This window comes from Puma concolor, chromosome B3 (genome assembly GCF_028749965.1).
Source record: "Puma concolor isolate L17-30 chromosome B3, mPumCon1.1.hap2, whole genome shotgun sequence".
NCBI classification, from domain to species: Eukaryota; Metazoa; Chordata; class Mammalia; order Carnivora; family Felidae; genus Puma; species Puma concolor.
In genome coordinates this window covers 136,778,533-136,799,486 of record NC_141672.1, presented here as the reverse complement: position 1 = coordinate 136,799,486, position 20,954 = coordinate 136,778,533, and positions in this window count along the sequence as shown.

The following is a 20,954-nucleotide window of genomic DNA, read 5'->3' as shown; positions in this document are numbered from 1 at the left end:
AACCAACTGTCATATTGGGAGCAGTCCTATAGAGGGGCTCACAGGGAAGGAAATGAGGCCTCCCACCAACGGTCACTTGAGTGAGCTTGCAACTCACTTCAAACTCAGCCAAGCTTCCAGGTGCCTGCCACCTCAAAGGGCAGCTTGACCAAAACTTGAGAAGACCCAGATGGAGAATGAGAACCACCCAGCTCAGCTGCTCCCAGATTCTCAGTCCTCAGAAACCATATGAGATAATAAGTGTGTGTGAGTATAAGCTGCTATGTTTTGGAGTAATTTTTTTTGTTATGTAGCAGTAGAAAACTAACTTAATTCCTAAAACATTTTTGTGGATGTTATTAAAACTAGTACGTAGGAAGTGGTTTCTCTCCTCATCTTGGAAATGTAGCCAAAGTATTTGCTACTAGGACAGACACCTGGGCTTTGTCTCCACCACAAAGAACCTTTCAGATACAAGGGAGAAATAGTAACGGTCTCACTTCTTGGAGTATTTGTGCTAATTAGCAGCATGTTAAAGTTAGCATGTCAAGCAATAAACTATTTGCACTTAATCTTCCAACATGTTTTTTTATAGAAAAAAAAAAACCAAAACAAAACATGATGCCAAGGAAACAAACATTAAACTACCATATAAACAGTCAGATCTTACAAAGCAGCCTTATTTCCCTAGTTTTGTATTTCAATGCCTAATTGCTGAGCTAATAAGATTCCTGATTATTTTGGTTGAAAATTAGGTCCTTAATTTTGTTTCAACAATACTGGAATATGAAAAAAGTAGATGATACTATCTAGAAAGAGCTTATGTATGCACTTCTAAGAAATCCAGGAAAGGATTTTTAAAATGTAGTGTCACACAGGAATCCATAATTAAAAAAAAAATTTTTTTTTAATGTTTACTTACTTTTGAGAGAGAGATAGAGCACTAACACGGGAGGGGCAGAGAGAGAGGGAGACACAGAATCTGAAGCAGGGTCCAGGCTCTGAGCTGTCAGCACAGAGCCTGATGCGGGCTCTGTGAAATCATGACCTGAGATGAAGTTGGATGCTTAACTGACTGAGCCACCTAGGTGCCCCAGGATTCCATAATTTTTATATTCAAATATACTTTCACAAAATGTTTATATTTATAAAAATTAGAAAAATGTCATAAATTACAGACATTAAAAACATTATCTATGCTAATTTAGTAATTGGTTTACACTAACTTGTTCATCTATATTCAGCGACTCACCAAACATTTATGGAATGTCAACTGTTGACTGGTCAACAGTTTGAATATTGTTAAAATCTGGAGTACAGAAAACTGAAATTATGCACTTTCTCTCTAGTTAGACCTTTTCCTTCTCCTGGAAATCATCTGAAAGACAACCCCCCTCAAGAAAAACAAACAAAATTCTTGCACATTGTGTTCAATAAAACTGGAGACAAATATAATTCCTAGACCTCAAAATATTTCCAGGCATCGTGAAAAGCAGCTGGCGTTGAGCAGAAGACATACCAGAATAGCAGAATGACTAAGCAATGTGAGAGATCTCAGGGGTAAGAGTCTTTGGTATCGATTGCCCTCAGAAAGTAGCAGCATGAACATGCTTCCTGAAGGAAACACAAAACCCTGAGATGAAAAACTGGATTGCTTGTTTGCAATGTTATGGGTTAAGACCTGGGTGGACTGGGCTGATGAGAAATCTTTTGTGGGCCATTTGGTCCAAAGAGGCCAAGGCAACAGGGTGACTCAGAAAAGTAGATCAGTCATATTTGCTAGAAGTTCATAATTCAAAGAAGAGAGTCTTTGAATTAGGAAAACCAACTACACTGGGACAGTATCTTTGTTCTTTCCTATAAGGAGCTCTTACAGTTATCTTGCCCACAAGATGCAATACATTCGGTGATGAATCATCCAAGGAGCTAACCCAACATTGATACAAAGACGTAACAGGAAATCAAAAGAAGGGAAAGAGAAACAATAATGACAGACTAAAAACATGTGCATACACACACACACATAAATTTGTCACACAACAGACACAAATTATAATCGAATGAATGTGACACAAATTTTAAAATCTTCAAGAATTACAACTTTTTGGGTCACCTGAGTGGCCCAGTTGGTTAAGCGTCTGAGTCTTGGTTTCGGCTCAGATCATGATCTCATGGTCCGTGGGTTGGAGCCCCACATCAGGCTCTGTGCTGTCAGTGTAGAGCCTGCTTCGGATTCTCTTTCTCTTCTTCTCTCTCTGGACCTCCCCTGATTGTACTCTGTCTCCCTCTCTCTCTCTCTCAAAATAAATAAATAAATAAACTTTAAACAAAAAATTTAAACGTTTTTATTTTATTTTTGAGACAGAGAGAGAGAGAGAGAGAGCGTAAGCTGTCAGCACAGAACCCTACGTGGGGCTCCAATTCACGAACCGTGAGATCATGACCTGAGCAGAAGTCAGATGCTTAACCATCCGAGCCACCCACGGGCCCCAATAAATAAACTTTTTAAAAAAATTTAGAAAAAAAGAATTACAACCTTTCGATGGCGAACCATGAAACCAAAATGAAAGAATCCAGAGTGGCAATGATCAAAGGATATGCAACTTAGAGTAGAAAATGTCAGAAATGAAATAAATGAGCAAATAAAACTATTACGGAAATCAAGAAAATTGGAAGGCATACAAAAGAGACATAATGCAGAAGAAGTCACAGTAAAGATGTAGGAGATAGAAGTGAGAAATCAAACACTTAAAAAGAAAGGAAATAAAGGTTTAGAAAGAGAATAACAGACTATACAATGGGAAGCGTAAGGCAAGGATTTTATACCCCATCGGGCATTCTTTACTTACCTACTTCATAGGCAATTTTCAACATGGGAAATCTCAGAAAATAGTTACCCAGGAGCCCTTCTTGACAAAAGTAATAGAACAAAACTGTAATGAACCAAGAAAAGACTTGGGGAGGTGAGAGGAAAAAAAAAAAAACATTGGAGGTGACCAATATTTCAGTGCATTTGAGTGGAAAGGAAGATTGGAACAGGTGCATATGAGAATATTACTACGGAATGCAGGTGTCTACGTCCTGCTCACGTAGACATGATCTGGCAGATACAAACAAGGAAGAAAATGAAGGTGGGAGGAACAATAAGTAAATACCAATACTTCACAAATAAAAATAACACCAGGGTAAGTAACAAAAGGAGCAGGAGAAATCAAGAGACTCGTAAAAATGAGGCAACTAAACTGTATGCAAATAGATTTGAAAATCATCACGATATGGAACACTTTTAGTGAAATTAGTAAAACATAAGGATTTTGGTTTCCAAAAGAGACACAGAAAAAAGTTGTTGGAGAAGCAATTTGGGGGCTGGGCTACAAATCATTTTATCTAAACCTCCTAGAACAAGAGAAAATGAATGTATTAAAATTTATTACTGTTCGGAGCAAATAACCAATGGTTACTACTGAAGGAAACGGAAGGATTTTAGTAAGATAACTGAATGTATCTATGGTTGCACAATAGTTAAGGCAGACAAAAATTAAGCAGAAGTATAGAATATTTACATAACTGAATTCTAAAAATAGACTTGATCACTATTTATCAGACTTTGTACAATAAGACAGACTATAGCTTGCGGACAATCAGACGCAAAATGTGGCTATCTATGAAGTTATCAAGTCAACCATGATAAATTCCAAATTAAAAATATGCAGATAGCATTATGTCATTACAATTTCAATAAAGCCATTAAGGACACTTAGGAAATAAATACTCTGCCATTTGGAAATTTTTAAGTGATAGCTTAATAAATTCTTGGTACTAAGAAAATGTATAATGCTGAATCCCAGCCTATCTAAAACTATATAAAAATCAAAAGAGCGTGTGAGAGGCAACAAGCACTCAGAGAAAATGCATACGCTTTGCTATTTTATCTTCAAATACAAAAGACAATATCTCAAGCAAGAAGCTGGAAAAGACAACAAAATAAACTTCAGGAAAGCAGAAGGGACCGATAAATAAAGAAATTGTTAAAAAAAAAAAAAAGGAATTGTTAGAAAGCAGTCTTAAAAATAAGTAAAACTAGTAATCCACAAGCTGACTTTAATTAATGATTCACTAACCAACAAAGACCAAAAGAAAGAAAATGTAAGGGTGCGGAATAAAAATAACACCAGGGTAAGTAACAAAAGGAGCAGGAGAAATTAAGACTCATAAAAATGAGGCAACTAAACTGTATGCAAATAGATTTGAAAATCATCACGATATGGAACACTTTTAGTGAAATTAGTAAAACATAAGGATTTCAGTTTCCAAAAGAGACACAGAAAAAAGTTGTTGGAGAAGCAATTTGGGGGCAAAAAAAAAAAAATCACCAGGGACATTATACCAACTTTTAAAGAGCCGATAATTACAATGTTATTTAAGCTATTCTACAGTCATAGGTGAAGAAGAAAAACCTCCAAACACTTCCTAGGAATGAGAATTTCATTTTTACCAACAAAGCCTGAAAGAGTAAACTCACACACTAAGAAAACTACAGACCCAGTCTTTGTGATGCATATCACAAATCATATCCTAAAATATCACTTGAATAAATAAAATCTGTAAAATGTTATTTTAATAACTTTGTTATTAACTTAAATATTAACAAATGGATTCCAGCAGTTATTTTAAATTAATAATGATCAGGGCACCTGGGCGGCTCAGTTGGTTAAGCATTGGACTTCAGCTCAGGTCATGATCTCTCCATCCATGAGTTTGAGTCCCACGTCGGGCTCTGTGCTGACAGCTCAGAGCCTGGAGCCTACTTCAGGTTCTGTGTCTCCCTCTCTCTGCCCCTCCCCTGCTCATACTCATGCTCTCTCTCTCTCTCTTGCTCTCTCTCTCAAAAATAAATAAACATTAAAAATTTTTTTAATAAAATAATAATGACCAAGTAGTAATTATTGCAGCAATATAAGGAGAATGTAACTTGAACTCAAGAGTCCCTATCTAGTCTACGGTTCACTGCCTTGTGGCTAGTAGCGAACTTCCATCAGTAAGGACAATAAGCCAAGCATTGTTCTCAACACTTTACATCTGTTAACTCCTTTTATCCTCAGAGACATTCCCTTCCCCATTTTATAGACGTGGAAAGGAAGGCACACTTTTCAGTAACTTGCCCAAGTTCACACAGTTAGTAATTGCGAGAGTCGGAATTGGATTCCAAGTAGTCTGGCTCCAGAGACCATAATCTTACTCACGGTACACTTCTCCAGGACCTAACTAATGATGTTTTTCCAATTTCCTAATGCTGTTATTACATATAACATGCTCAGCCAGAAATGGGCTTGGTTATTGTATCACTGGTTACGTTCCGGAGGCATCTCAGAGGCCATGTGTGGTCTCAGGGGTGATAATTCATGCAAAGCCCTTAGCACATGCATGAGCATACACGTCCTCACTCAGCGTAGGTTGCCATGAGGACTGTCATGGGAGGATGGAAGTCGTAGATACTTACCTTAGCGTGCATCAGGCATGCAATCACGAGTGATCTCACAATCCCTGGCAAGCAGCCAGAAAGATGCCTTTTACCTTGCTTCCAAGGTCTTTATTTCCCTATAGTGGGTCTGATCCTTTGCTTTACTCCTCAAAAGAATCCAATCCGGGTGTTTAGAAAAATTAAGAATAAAGAATATCTGGTGTATATTCACGACGGAGTATTATTTAGCCTTAGAAAAGAAGGAAATCCTGCCTTTGTGACAACATGAACGAACAGGGAGGCGTTATGTTAAGTGAAATTAAGCCAGGCACGGAGAGACAAATGCATGATTCCATGTCTATGAGGTTTCTAAAACAGTTGAACACACAGAAGCAGAGAGTAGACTGGTGGTTACCAGGGGCAGAGGGACAAGTAGAAGAATATTCGTCAGGAGGGTACAACGTTTCACTTATGCAAAATGGAAGAGTTCTGGACATCTAATAGACAGCAAGAGGACTGCAGCTAATACTGTATTATGCACTGGAAATTTCTAAGAAGGTAGATCTTAAGGGTTCTCACCACAAGGAAAAGCAAAAAGGGACTGAGGTGACAGATATGTTCATTAGCTTGATCTTGGTAATCACTTCACAGTGCAGACCCATATCAAAACATCAAGTTGTACACCTTAAATACGCGCAATTCTTACTTGCCCTTGCCAATTACACATCCATAGGAGGGAAAAAATACAATTATTCTGCTAGATAGATGACAACTCCACAATAAATGTGTTTTAGAAGTTCAGAGATGTAAGATAACCTTGCAAGATAACCTTGTGCAATTCGAAAAGGTCAGAGGCTCAGAATCATCACGAACCGTGACCAAAACAAAACCCGGCAACAAACAGAAATGAACAATAGCACTGACCAAACCCTGTGTGTCCAGGGCCTTCTTGGGGGAGGGCATGTTTTTCTGTACCGATCACCCTGCAGGCTCAGACAGCCTCATTCCAAATCTCGTCATTTTTCTACAGGTGAATGTTAGCAGGAGGAGTGAGGGAATGAGATTTTCAAATGAGAAGTGGTTAATCCTTTGTTTTCATGCGGCTACACAGGCTCTTGACGTTAATGCCAGGAGGCATCAACCGCACCCTATCATTTGTGTGCGTGTTGGCTTTGTAATATTACTTAGCGCTAATAGATTAGGATTTCAGGGCATTCCGCATTGGCAGTATTCCTGGGAGGAAGGGAAGGACAGGCGAGCATCTTCACGAGCCCGAAAAGCAGCTAATTCATATTTCTGCCTTTTGCCTCTAGCAAAGAGTAAGCTCTGTCAGGTATCTCTGATTACAGGGCACCGTGTGATTCCCCAGTAAACAGCAATTAGTGGTGACAATGGGTGCTAATGCCCTATGAAAATAAATTGAGAAGACCAGCCCAGGATGTAGGAGGACCAAAACTCCCATTTGGTATGAGACAGAATGCTTAGCAGCTAAAACAATCACACGAATTCTAAAGTATTATTTATCCAGGCAAATAAAGAGCCAAATACCAAATGTGCATTCTTAATATTCCAAACAAAATATGAATGTGAGAGGGGATATATACGTATACATATATATATATACACGTATATATACATATACATATACATATATGTATATACGTGTATATATATGTATTACATATAATTATATACGTATATATGTATACATAGATATGTATATACGTATATATGTATACATATATGTATATACGTACATATATATGTATATACGTATATACACGTATAGGTATGATAGATAGATAGATAGATAGATAGATAGATAGATAGATGTAGATGATAGATAGATAGATAGATAGATAGATAGATAGATAGATGAGAGATACAGATATACATCTACATAATATTTAGGGATTTCACAAACTGTGATCAAGGACCAATTCTATTGTTTCTTTCCCCAATACTTTTGTAAACCACAATAAAATACAATCTGAAAAATAAACTGAAATAAAAAGCAGTCATTCAAAGTACATTCATTTAAATAAATTTTCTGATTCAACTATATATATATATATATATATATATATATACATACACATATATATACACACACACTGTATATATATATCTGTGTGTATATATATATATATATATATATGTATATATATACATGCATTGTATACACACACACATATATACACACACACAGGTTCAAACTTTGCTTAACTGATAAAAGTTAAAAATCAAAGAGCAACTTTGATCAAGGGACTTAATTAACTTAATCTCCAAACTAGAAACCATCCTCTAGAGAAAGTGGTTCACAGCATGACATTAGGAGTCAGACTGACGTGGCTTCGCCCCCTGCAGGCTGTGAGGACTGAGCTAGATAAATTATCTAACATGGCTAAGCCTCAGTTGTCTCACCCGTGAAATGGGGATGCTGACAGCACTTTGCCCTTCGGGTTGCTGAAAAATCAAATCAAGTATTGCATCGGGAGGAGGGTATCCCCCTGTATGATCTACAGCCTGACCTTCAGCAGTCGATGATGAGATGAATACAAACATTGAGAGTGCTCAGACATTTACATGGCAATTTGACCAAGTAATTTTATGCAGGTTCAACCAAATGATTTTTTTTTTTAAATGAGCATGTATTTTGAATGTCTACTTTTTAATTTCAGTTTACTTTTAGGAATTGCTGTGTAATGTAGTTTGCAAAAGTATTGGGTGGGTTGGTGTGGGGGGTGGGGGGCAACAAAAGAATTGGTCCTTGACCAGTTTGAGAAGGACATGACATGGTTCCTGGTCCATGGTTAACTGTCAATAAATGGTGGTGGTTGTTTTTATTCTTTTAGTTATACTTTCTCATAGTAGTAGCTATGATTGAATTTTCATAAAGTTCTAAGTTGACCAGGAACCACAATATCAGAGATGTCCTTCGTGTCAGTTCAACATTCTTGGCTGCAGCACTCATCCCTTGTTCCAGACTTTGATGGACCCCCAACCTACTTCTTACAGACACAGCTCACTCCCCCTTGACTGGTGCTTACTTCGTTCCTCTAGTCCCCTCAACTGGGGCTGCCCCTCTGACACAACGCTTGGGGTATCCTGGGACCCCACTCTGCTCAGCTGCCTCTGAAACTCAGAAGTGACAGGTATAGTGCTCCAGTGGGTGAAGTTCTGCTCAATGGGAAGAGTAGTGGGTCCGCGGCTGTTCCCCCTTTCTTCCTCCAGACACACTGTTCAAGATTTGCTCCATTAAAAAGCTTCTCCGAGCACTTAGTGGTTGCCTATCCTGTCCCCTATCCTCAGCTTGCCCCCCATCTTTGCTGCCTCATCCCGCCGACCATGTCCCTAATAGAGAATTCACACATGAGCCTTTGCTACAGGCTCTGTGGGGAATGCGGGGCAAGACATCCCCGTGTGGCTCTGGGAATTTCTCTGTGTCTTATAGAATTCCTCGCTCCTATAGATCTTCAGACTCATTCAATCTGTCCCTTTATTTTATAGATGCAGAAGTAAGATCCATGAAATTGGGGCCAAAGCAAGGGTTCTAGTCCCCTTTCCACTACACCAGGGACCCTCCCATGAACTAGAGTCACAGAGGATCTTGAAAGCTACTTTTCAAGTGCCTCTAAGTTCAAATATATTGAAACACCCACTGCTAGGAAACGTTGGCATGCTGAGGACAGTCTGACATTACATTCAGTGCTTGTACGGTGTCCCTGGACTGCCGTACAAATGATACCACAAACGAGGGAGCTTACGTAATAGAAATTTATTTACTCGTTTTCAAGGCTAATTGGCAAGTTGTAGCCTGTTTGAAGTTTTCAGCGTCAGCCTCCATTACCCAAGTAAGATAAGTTTAAGAGAAAGAATAGCATTTGATGTCAGCCTGGTATACTCTCCACGTGGCACGCTTAGGGTGGCTGCAGGGGGCAGCAGTGACAGTGGCAGTGAGGAGTGTAGATGACACAATTTGGGGTTGCTTTGGCAATAGGACCACTTAAAGTATAAAACACTGATGGAAGAGAGTTCAACCAGCAGATGTTTGAATTCTCTTCTTTTTAATTTTTTAATGTTTATTCTTTTTAAAAAATTTTTGTTTATTCATTTTTGGAGAGACAGAGGCAGAGTGCAAGCAGGGGAGGGGCAGAAAAAGAGGGAGACACAGACTCCGAAGCTGGCTCCAGGCTCTGAGCTGTCAGCACAGAGCCCGATGCGGGGCTCGAACCCACAAACCGTGAGATCATGACCTGAGGCGAAGCCAGATGCTTAACCGACTGAGCCACCCAGGCGCCCCTGAATTCTCTTCTTTTTGATCAAATAGTCTGCGCTCTTGGGTTAACAAAGAAGGATGTTTTTCCCCTAAGAGGGAGAAGACAGATTTGAATCAGAGCCAATCTGACCACCGTTGGAAAAGGTAGTAGAGTCTTCTTTCTAAATAGACCCATTGATGAGGTGAGGGGGACCAAACAAAACACAACACAACAAACCTTGCCCCTCTGCTTTGGGAGGAGTGCCAGGAAAGACCCAACAGATATTAAGTGGGTATTAAGACAGTCCTTGAAACATATTAGGTCACATTCTTCATTTGGAGTTTGCACCTGTGCAGTTAATTGTAAGTATTTGGGTCGATTTGCCAGCTTGAGCAAATAAAAATAGAGGATGCTCAATTAAATTTGAATTTCAGAGGAAGAACAAATGATTTTCTAATATAAGGATGTTCCAATATGCCTTAGGAGGGCCATATTCACACTAAAACTTACTTGCCATTTTTCTGAAATATGAATTCAATCAAGCATCTTATATTTTATCTGGCGACTCTACATTTGAGAGATTTTAGAATCCTCTTTTCAGAAGACGTTTTCATAGAGTGGGCGAAACTAACAAAGTTATGTTAGAACTTTGCCCTGACAGAATATGGTCCTTAAATGCTCTAGCTTCTGATATTCAAAACAGGAAAAAATGTTTTATAAAAACAGAGCCCCAGGGGCACATGGGTGGCTCAGTTGGTTGAGCATTGGACTTCAGCTCAGGTCATGATCCCACGGCTAGTGGGTTCGAGCCCCGCATCGGGCTCTGTGCTGACAGCTCGGAGCCTGGAGCCTGCTTCAGATTCTGTGTCTCCCTCTCTCTCTGCCCCTCCTCCACCCGTGCTCTGTCTCTCTCAAAAGTAAATAAACATTAAAAATTAAAAAAATAAAACACAGAGCCCTGAAGAGTAGGGGTTGTGAGGATACTGTTATATAGTTTAAAAAGCAGAAGGAGAAAAAAAAACACTTAGGAATTCCCCAAATTTGAGAAAAGCTCCTCTAACATATTCAAACTTGTCAAAAGGACTTTATAGTCATTCATCCTGAGCCTAAGGAAGAAAAGGCAGATTTTCTTCACCTTACAAAGTTGTATAATCCCGTGGCGAGACACAGAAAAGCACTAAGTGAATATGCCTGTGTAGACCCTGGCAATAACGGAGAACTAAAGAAAGCAAGGAAATTTTCTCACCCTACCACTCACTCCAATTCTTACCCTGTCCTCAACAGGTATGCACCTTAAATATACCCTAAATGACCACAAATAGAGGCTCAGGTACATTACGATCTCTGCAGCCATTCAAAAGTATAATTGACCCTAAAATGAACAACTGGGAAGTTAGGGGCATAGACACCTTCCCCCACACAGTCGAAAATTCTTGGATGCCTTGTGACCCACCCCAAACTTAACTAATAGCCTACTGTTGACCGGAACCCTTACCAACAATATAAAGAGTCGATTAACACATGTTGTGTCGTTGTGTTGTATCATAGTACATATTATATGTACTATAAACTATATTCTTACCATAAAGTAGACTAGAGAAAAGATGTTATTAAGAAAATCATACAAGAAAATACATTAGAGTACTATACTGTATGTATCAAAATCCACATAGATATGGACCCGTGCCATTCAAACCTATGTTAAAACACAACTCTACATTATTGAAGAATAATTTTTTTTAATGTTTTCTTATTTTATTTTTGAGACAGAGGGAGACAGAGCGTGAGTGGGGGAGGGGCAGAGAGCGAGGGAGACGCAGAATCTGAAGCGGGCTCCGGGCTCCGAGCTCTCAGCGCAGAGCCCAATGCGGGGCTCAAACTCACAGACTGCAAGATCATGACCAGAGCCAAAGTCAGACGCTTAACCGACTGAGGCACCCAGGCGCCCTGAAGGATAAATTTTTGTTTGAGAAAAAGTTTCCCACATTGTTGAATTAAAGCAGTAGTCTCCAAGAATTATTTTGATATGTGTGAAACTAGAAGGGCAAGCATCAAAATGTACGTGCATCCATTTCCTGTAAGTAGATGGATGATGGGTGATTATATAAAAGGATTATCTCTTAGAATTTGGGGTTACAGACTTTCTGCACTGAAGATGCCTCATTTAATTTTCTAATTAGGAAACATGAAAAATCTAGACTAGCATAAAAATCCACAGAAAACACCCTCCACAGATCCTCTCCCCCCTAAATAATTTAAGATTTGGTTCAGAATTGAGGATGTACTCAGACAAAAAAATGATGGACCAAGGGCCCATGGGTGGTTCAGTTGGCTGAGCGCTCAACTCTTGATTTTGGCTCAGATCATGATCCCAGGGTCGTGGGATCAAGCTCTGAATCGGGCTCCATGCTGAGCGTGGAGCCTGCTTAAGCCCCGCCCTCAAATTATAAAAAAAAAAAAAAAAAAAACAGCGATGGACCAAATCTGGGTTATCTCAGGGCTGTAAGTGACTGAAAGTTACACAAGCTCACCCTACATCAGGTCCTCCACACAGAGTGGAGTGTCAGGAAAGGCTGTATGGATGCAGAAGTTACCAAGGCAACAGAGCTTCTGGTTGACAGGTAGTGTCACTCTCATTGGTTGGTGCCCAGTCAGTCTAGATCGCTATTTGTCTTGAATGCCATCTCTGAATGTAAGACAGCACAGCTGGATTATGTAATGGCTTTGTTTCCTTTTTATAACATGCAAATTAGGCTCATTTGCATAAGTATTGATAAGCTAATAATAATAATAATTGGATTAAAAGGCACTGCAAAGCAGTATTTATAAAACCCATGAAATATACAGGACACTGAGCTTGGTGCTAAGGATGGAAAGAAATTTCAAAAGCCTTATAGGGGCGCCTGGGTGGCGCAGTCGGTTAAGCGTCCGACTTCAGCCAGGTCACGATCTCGCGGTCCGTGAGTTCGAGCCCCGCGTCGGGCTCTGGGCTGATGGCTCAGAGCCTGGAGCCTGTTTCCGATTCTGTGTCTCCCTCTCTGTCTGCCTCTCCCCCGTTCATGCTCTGTCTCTCTCTGTCTCAAAAATAAATAAACGTTAAAAAAAATTAAAAAAAAAAAGCCTTATAATTTATTTGAGGGAAGACAGATAATGTTCCTTAAACAAATGTTCAACCATACACAAATGCCTAGTGTAATGCCAAATGAGTGCAACTGGTAAGAGAAATAACAGGTTTGGTGGGGAAGGAGGGATGGAGTTAGAGCTTGAGAGCTATGGAAAGCTTCATAGAAAGAAAGCCTAAAAAGGCAAGAGAAAGTACAGAGATGAGATGATTATTTCGGAAGAGGAAAATGGTAGAAAGGCAAGGCGAGATATGTTTGGAGGTTGATCAATACAACCTTATTTTTTTCAAGTTTATTTTTTTATTTTGAGAGAGAGAGAGGGAGAACGCAAGCAGGGAGAGGGGCAGAGAGAGGGAGAGAGAGCATCTCAAGCAGGCTCTCCACTATCAACCCAGAGCCCGACTCGGGGCTCATCTCATGAACCGCGAGATCTCGACTCGAGCCGAAATCAAGAGTTGGATGTTCAACTTACTGAGCCTAGGCGCTCCAGAACCTTATTTTTAAGGAAGTATTTAGATTAAGGTTGCAGAGATACATTGGCAGAAAATTATTTGCTGATCTTGAGCGTCAGGGAGTTGAGATTATATCTTGAAGGAATCCATCAGTTTTTAACCAAGGAGAAGGTAGTTGCAAACTATTGGTTTAGGGGGACTAAATCCGGCAGACGTGCAAAGAACAAAAACAGGAAAATCTGATACAATGCGATTGTATTAGTTCAAGAGTGAGGTGACGAAAGCCTAAAATAAATCAGTGACCATGGGAATAGAAATGGTGGCATGAATATGAACCCAGTTCAGTAAATTAATACTATTAACATAAAACTTACAGGGCTAATCAATCTTCACTCGCATCTGGTTTGTTAACAGTGATGGTCTCTAGAAGATGGATACCACATCTGATAAATTGATTGTCCGGTCCAGGGGAATGGCGACAATAACATAAGCAGTGAACCACCTTGTCTATAATTAGCCTATGAAACACTCCTCATTTGCCCCGTCCCCTACTGACGCTCCCTACTTGGTTCAGCGTAAGTCTTCTGCAAGTAACTTTCAGCTTTCAAAGAGGCATAGCTTACAAACATAATGACCTACTCAAGCCCAGGTCTAGGAGACGCTTACCGAAGAAAGCAATATTTTATTCAATCCAACATTTTTAATGGAAGTTCCTTCGCTTCCAGACTGTGTGAGGCCAGCTTTGAGAAGCCAGTGACCAATCAGAGTAGAAAACATGGCTTCCCTCTTCCCTGCACTGCTTTCTGCCAGAAGTGCTTCCACAAATTTTTTTCTCTGCTGAAATACAATGATATCAACATCCCCAAAGGACTGTCCAGCAGATTGGTTAGGAGGCCGTGAACAGTCCCAAATCCTGAAATGTATGTTTCTATGGCCATTGCTGCTGCTTTTAAGACCCAGATTGACACCGTCAGGAAAAGGGAAGGTACATTTGTCACACTTGGGCTCTAGATGAAGAGTTGTTAAAGAAAGGTTGGCTGTGGGGGGCGCTTGGGTGGCTCAGTTGGTTAAGCATTCCACTCTTGATTTTGTCTCAGGTCATGATTTCATGGTTGGTGAGATCAAACCCCATGTAGGGCTTTGCACTTTCACTCTCTCTTTCACTCTCTCCATCTCTCTCTCTCTCAAAATAAATAAATAAACTTTAAAAGAAAAAGAAAGGCTGGCTATGAAAGCCCAAACTCTGCACAGAGACATTGCTTGATAGGTTAAATAACAATATTATTATAATTAGGATATTAGTAGTATTTACTATGTACCAGATAGTTTGCATATATTATCTCTAAGTTTTTTAGAAAACATTTTCTTTTCTTGAGATGCATTTGATAATATACAGCATTATGTTAGTTTAAGGTGTGCAACATGATTTGACGTTTGTGTGTATGGCAAAATGATCACCCAGATGATAAGTCCAGTTAACATCCCTCATCATACACAGTTATAGAATTTTTGTCCGTGTGGAGAGAACCATTAAGATCTGCTATCTTTGGGGCACTTGGGTGGCTCAGTGGGTTGGGCGTCCGACTTCAGCTCAGGTCATGATCTCACGGTTTGTGGGTTCGAGCCCCGCATCAGGTTCTGTGCTGACAGCTCAGAGCCTGGAGCCTGCTTCGGATTCTGTGTCTCCCTCTCTCGTGGTCTGTCTCTCTCCGTCTCTCAACAATAAATAAATGCTAAAAACAAAATTTAAAAAAAGATCTACTATCTTAGCAGCTTTCAAATATGTAATATAGTATTATTAACTATACCACCATGGGGTACCTTATATCTCTCTGATTTATTTATTTTATGACTGGACATTAATGCATTTGACCTCCTTCACCCATTTTACTCATCCCCCACCTCGGCTTTTGACAACCATCAATCTGCTATTTATATCTAGAGTTTCTATAGTTTTTGTTTTTTTGGTGTGTGTGTGTGTGTGTGTTTGGTTTGTTTTTTGGGGGGATTTGACATATAAGTGACATCATACGGTATTTGCCTCTCTTTTTTCACTTGGCATAATTCCTTAAAGGTCCATCTCTGTTGTTATAAATGGCAGAATTTCTTTTCTTTAAGAGCTGAATTTTGCATATATATATGTAAGTTTTATTGTATTTTGTTTTATCCATTCTTTTGGTGATGGACATTTAGGTTGTTTCTGTATCTTGGCTATTGTAAATACTGCAATGACCGTGGCGTTGCAGATATCTTTTCAAGTTAGTGTTTTCGTTTTCTTTTTTTAAAGTTTATTTATTTTGAATGAGAGCGAGCGAGCAGGGGAGGGACAGAGAGACAGGGAGGCAGAGAGAATCCCAAGCAGGCTCTGCACTGTCAGGACTGATGAACAGAAATCAAGAGCAGAAATCAAGAGTTGGATGCTTAACCAACTGAGCCACGCAGGCACCCCCATGTTTTCATTTTCTTGGGATAACTACCCAGGAGCAGAATTGCTGGATTATATGATAGTTCTAGCTTTTAAGTTTTTGAAGAACCTCCATACTGTTGGAACCAATTACCGTTCCCACCAATAGCGCACAAATGTTCCCATTTCCCCATAACCCTAGCCGTGCTGGTTATTTCTTGTCTTTTTGATAATAACTGTTCTAACAGGGGTGATGTGATAACTCATGGTGGGTTGGTTTTTTCTGTTTTGATTTTTGAATTTCCCTGAGGCCTGCTGATGTCAAACATTTTTTCATGTACCTGTTGGCCATCTGTATATTCTCTCTGGAAAAATGTCTGTTCAATTGCTCCGTTCGTTTTTAATTGTCCATTTAATTTAAAACACAAGAGTTTTGGGTTTTTTTTTTTTGGCATTAAGTTGTAAGAGTTCTTTATATATTTTGGATATTAACCCTTTACCAGCTGTATGATTTTCACATATTTTCTCCCATTTGGTAGGTTACCGTTACATTTTGTTGATGGTTTCCTTTACTGTGCTGAAGTTTTTCACTTCGAGGTAGTGAAAACTTGCTTCTCTTTGCTATTGCTTCCTTTGCTTTTGGTGTCAAGTCCAAAAACTCATCACTAAGACTAATACGAAGGAGCTTACCCCCTATGTTTTCATGTAGGAGTTTTATGGTTTTCAGGCCACTACCTCTGATCTTTACATAAAACCTTCAGTCAGTGCGGATATTATCCCCATTAATTAAATGAAGGCATTCAGAATCTGTGAGGCTCAATAACTTTCTGCCAAATAGACAACAGAAAGCTCCAACCACCATTGCCCGGGTCTAAAGTCCACTGTCTTGGTAACTAGGGATGTTACCACTTCTTTTTAAAAAAAAATTTTTTTAATGTTTATTTATTTTTGACGGAGAGAGAGAGAGACAGAGCAAGAGCGGGGGAGGGGCAGAGAGAGAGGGAGACACAGAATCCGAAGCAGGCTCCAGGCTCCCAGCTGTCAGCACAGAGCCCGATGCGGGGCTCGAACCCACGAACTGCGAGGTCATGACCTGAGCTGAAGTCGGTCACTCAAACCGACTGAGCCATCCAGGCACCCCAAGATTCTATCACTTCTAACTGAAGGCCCAAGGTCCTGGTCTGGCTCACCGATTTACTGGGTAAGAAACTATTTTGCCAGTTCATCCTGTGTTTATTAGGCTTAGAACCTGTTGATATCAATTTGATCACAACGGCCATGAGTCTACATTAACTTACACCGGAGAATGGATCTATTAAAATAACTGGCCTGAATCGTTTGCTCGAGGGAACTCCTCCCTACTGGTCAACCCAGGAGATGAAATAGTATTGCTTTTTGTGCCAAGAACGAGGGAAAGGGGGAAATGGAGTTCTGAAGAAATATCTCCGTAGCTAAGCTCTCTAAACAAGTATCTCATGATATTGAGTTCTAATCACTGAGATTTCTTCTCCAAATCTGAGCACCGTCTCCCTTGGCCTGGACAACCAGAACTGTGTCAAAGAAAGCACTCCATTTTAATAAGTCTTCTACCTTGGCAGTCCTTTATTCCGAAATAATCATTACTTTGATTTTTTTTTTTTTTTTTTTTTTTTTGAGATTCCCTCCCTTAGGGTTCCTGAAAACATAACGATTTCACCCTGGGAGCCACCAGGATAGAAACATTGGTCCTTCTCACTCTCTGTAAAATTGGTTGCCACTTGGAACAGAAGAGAAATATACTTTAGGGGCGCCTGGGTGGCTCAGTCAGTTGACCAGCGGACTTCAGCTCACGTCATGATCTCTTACAGCTTGTGAGTTCGAGCCCCCAGGCAGGTTCTGTGCTTACAGCTTGCAGCCTGGAACCTGCTTCCGATTTTATCTCTCTCTCTCTCTCTCTGCCCCTCCCCGCTCATGCTCTGTCTCTCTCTCTCTCTCAAAAATAAATAAACATTAAAAAAAAAAAAAGAGGGGCGCCTGGGTGGCGCAGTCGGTTAAGCGTCCGACTTCAGCCAGGTCACGATCTCGCGGTCCGTGAGTTCGAGCCCCGCGTCGGGCTCTGGGCTGATGGCTCGGAGCCTGGAGCCTGTTTCGGATTCTGTGTCTCCCTCTCTCTCTGCCCCTCCCCCGTTCATGCTCTGTCTCTCTCTGTCCCAAAAATAAATAAACGTTGAAAAAAAAAAATTAAAAAAAAAAAAAAAAGAAAGAAATATACTTTAACATCCAATGTAACCTAACCCCTTAGAGGTCCCTGGCACAGATTGATTGATTGATTGATTGGACTAAGAAAGAGATCTTTCCTCCCCCTCTACCTAACCCCAAATTCTTTTAGTAGGTGGAGAAAGGCACACACATGTACAAGCAAAACAAATGTTTGGGAAGGAGTCGCTAATTGATGGGTGAAAAGTTACTTGCTTTGGGAATATTTGCCTTCCCAACAGGTTAAAACACTCATTAGCACAACTCAGAATTCAAACCACTCTGGAGACTCTTTCTGATGTAAGGGGGCAAAGCGGGAGGGCCTCCATTTGTAACACATTTTAAACTCCAAACAGAATTTCCATCAACAACCTGAATATCTGACAGGAATTTCAGGTCGTGCATTTGAGGAAATGGGATTATTAACACAATTCTTGCTGTGTTAGCACTGATGGGAGACAGACCCAGGGCTTTGGAAACCTGGCAGCAAAGGAGTCTATTCTGAGACCTCTGTGGGGTGGTAAGAAAAGGGTGCTCCTGGCTTTGAGAAAGTCAGAAAGGACCACTGTTCTCTACTTTTGTTCCACTTTCTTCAGATGGTTTCAATTTGTCAAGCTACCCTCAGTCTTGTGATTTTTGCATCACAGTCTAACGCGCAAATTCTCCCTCTATCCCCATCCTCCTTCCGATCCCAGTGTCATAAATAAAGCCTGAATTTTAAGAATTCCTCACTGAATATGAAAAAAAAAAAAATCAACCACTGGTTTTAGTCCTGGTCCTGATCTATCGTTATGAATTGTGTCCTTGTAGCCTTGGACCAAACACCCTTCTTAGCTACAATTGTATTGGGCTTAAAATAAGAATGACATCTTCCATGCGCGTCTTGCTATATTTAGTGTGAACTTCGGTAAGTTATTGTTGGAGACATTCAATTTTATTTCTATTGCACTTTATTTAGAACACACGAAATGATCATTACTGGCTTATACATCTATCCATTCATTAAAAAGAGATCCCTTTCTGTCCATGTCTGTTCATCCTTCTATTGGTTAAGCAATTCACACACATGTTAATTAACAGCTACGTGGGTGCCAAGCACTTTTATAGGCATTGAAGTGTTTTCTGAGTTCTGCTCGCTATTGCTACACGCACTTCCTGGGGGGATCCATTCATTTCCATTACATGTCAATTGCCTTAAAATTTGTATTTCCAACACAATTTCCCTTCTGAACTGTAACCCAGCTGCTATCTAGGCACCTCCCCTTGATTATCCTTTGGGCACCTCAACCTTACCACGCATAAAGATGAACAAGGAATGGCACGAATTTCAACCGACTTTACAACCCTAAAAATAATAATAATAAAAATAGCCTGAGATTTGTCCTTGACTCATTCCCGTCTCTAACCCAAACTCCCAGAATAAGTCCAGTCAATCACCAAGTGCTGTCAGTTCTGCCTCTCAACCATTTATTGAATCTATGCCCTTCGATTTACGCTTACTATTGCCACACTGATGCTGGCGATCATGATTTGTCCCCGGGTTTACTTTAAGATGTTCCTACCTGGTTTCTCTGCACCAGTCTTTCTCCATTCCAAATTAGCCTCTTCCCAGGAGCCTAAGAGAATTTTCTCATGTGAGTCCTGTGAGAAGAGAATGGGGAGGTGGACTGGAATTATATCACGCGAGACTGCGAGCATAGCCAGCACTTCGTAGGGTGCCCGGCACTTGGCGGGTGTCTCCAAGTACGTTTGCTGGTGTACCCCAAATTTTGAGACGCCGTTTTTGAAAACTGCAGGATTCTGCAAAATTAAGCTCAGCGTAACACATTTTAGCTTAAAGGTGGTGGCATTTAGTTCAGTGAAGTATTTCTCTTTCCTTCCTGGATTAAGCCTTAAGCCATTGCTTTGCTTATATATTTTTACCAAAGGAACATCTAAATGTCAAGGGTGAGTGAAATCCCAAGATATGAATGGAAATGTCAACTCACAAATCCATTGAAATTTTTATTCCCATGGAAAATTGGATGAATCTTATAAAATGTAGAGTAGCGCTGAAGTGTTTGGGAAGTGGCACTCTGACCAAGAGAGATCAGATTTAAAGTTCACCCTCGTAAGTTGCTATTGATGTGCAAAAAGTCCAGCAAAATAATGGCGGAGACATTATGAGTGTATATGAACTCTTGGGCCTTGCAGAGGTATGGACACTAAAATATCTCCTCAAGCTTTCTGGATATACTTTTCCCTATATTCCAAATTTATCCCCTCTGCTGGATAATATATTTACTTTGCTTATTTCAAGTTCATGGAAAATCTTGAGTTGTTAGATGAGACAAATAAAAAAAGATGAAACCAAATCTCTCCTGGAAAACACAGTTTTGTGACATTTGTTTTCCTGCATCTAAAATGAAAACGAAAACATTACTACATTTAAGTAATTAAGGTGACCAAGAATAAATTTTTGCAGGGAAGCAGCACATTTGCCTTCAAGAACACAGTCCTTAGAGGTCTTTGGTGTAAAGTGAAAACTCACTAAGTATTTGAACTATGAACCTTAAAAAAAAAAAAAAAAACCCGTGTTTTGGTCAGGACCCATTCCTGTATGTCTTAAAACATATTCCAAATGTGTACATGAGGGATCATGGATTAAATAGTATACGCAGACACTTCTTATCTACTCCCTCAAAAATCCTAAGGATCTGTCAGAAAAGTACATTTGAATTTCATTTTGTTAATTTGTTCAGGTCACCTGGGTTGAGTCACTTAACATCCCTGGACCTTCTAGATGAATTACTTCATCTATACAATAGGGGTAATTATAATATCTATATCATCTGCAACACTTAACAAAATATTGAGTACACAATGATTACTCGGTAAAAGTAGCTAATATTTTTATTGTCAATTAATACTCATTTCCAGGTTTTGAACTCATGCTCAGAAGCAGGAATATTTGTGTTTAGGGTAAAAAAAAAAAAGAGAGAGAGAGAGAGGGAAATAAATACCCTGAAATGAGGACAAGTGTTATATGATGAGATCTTCAGT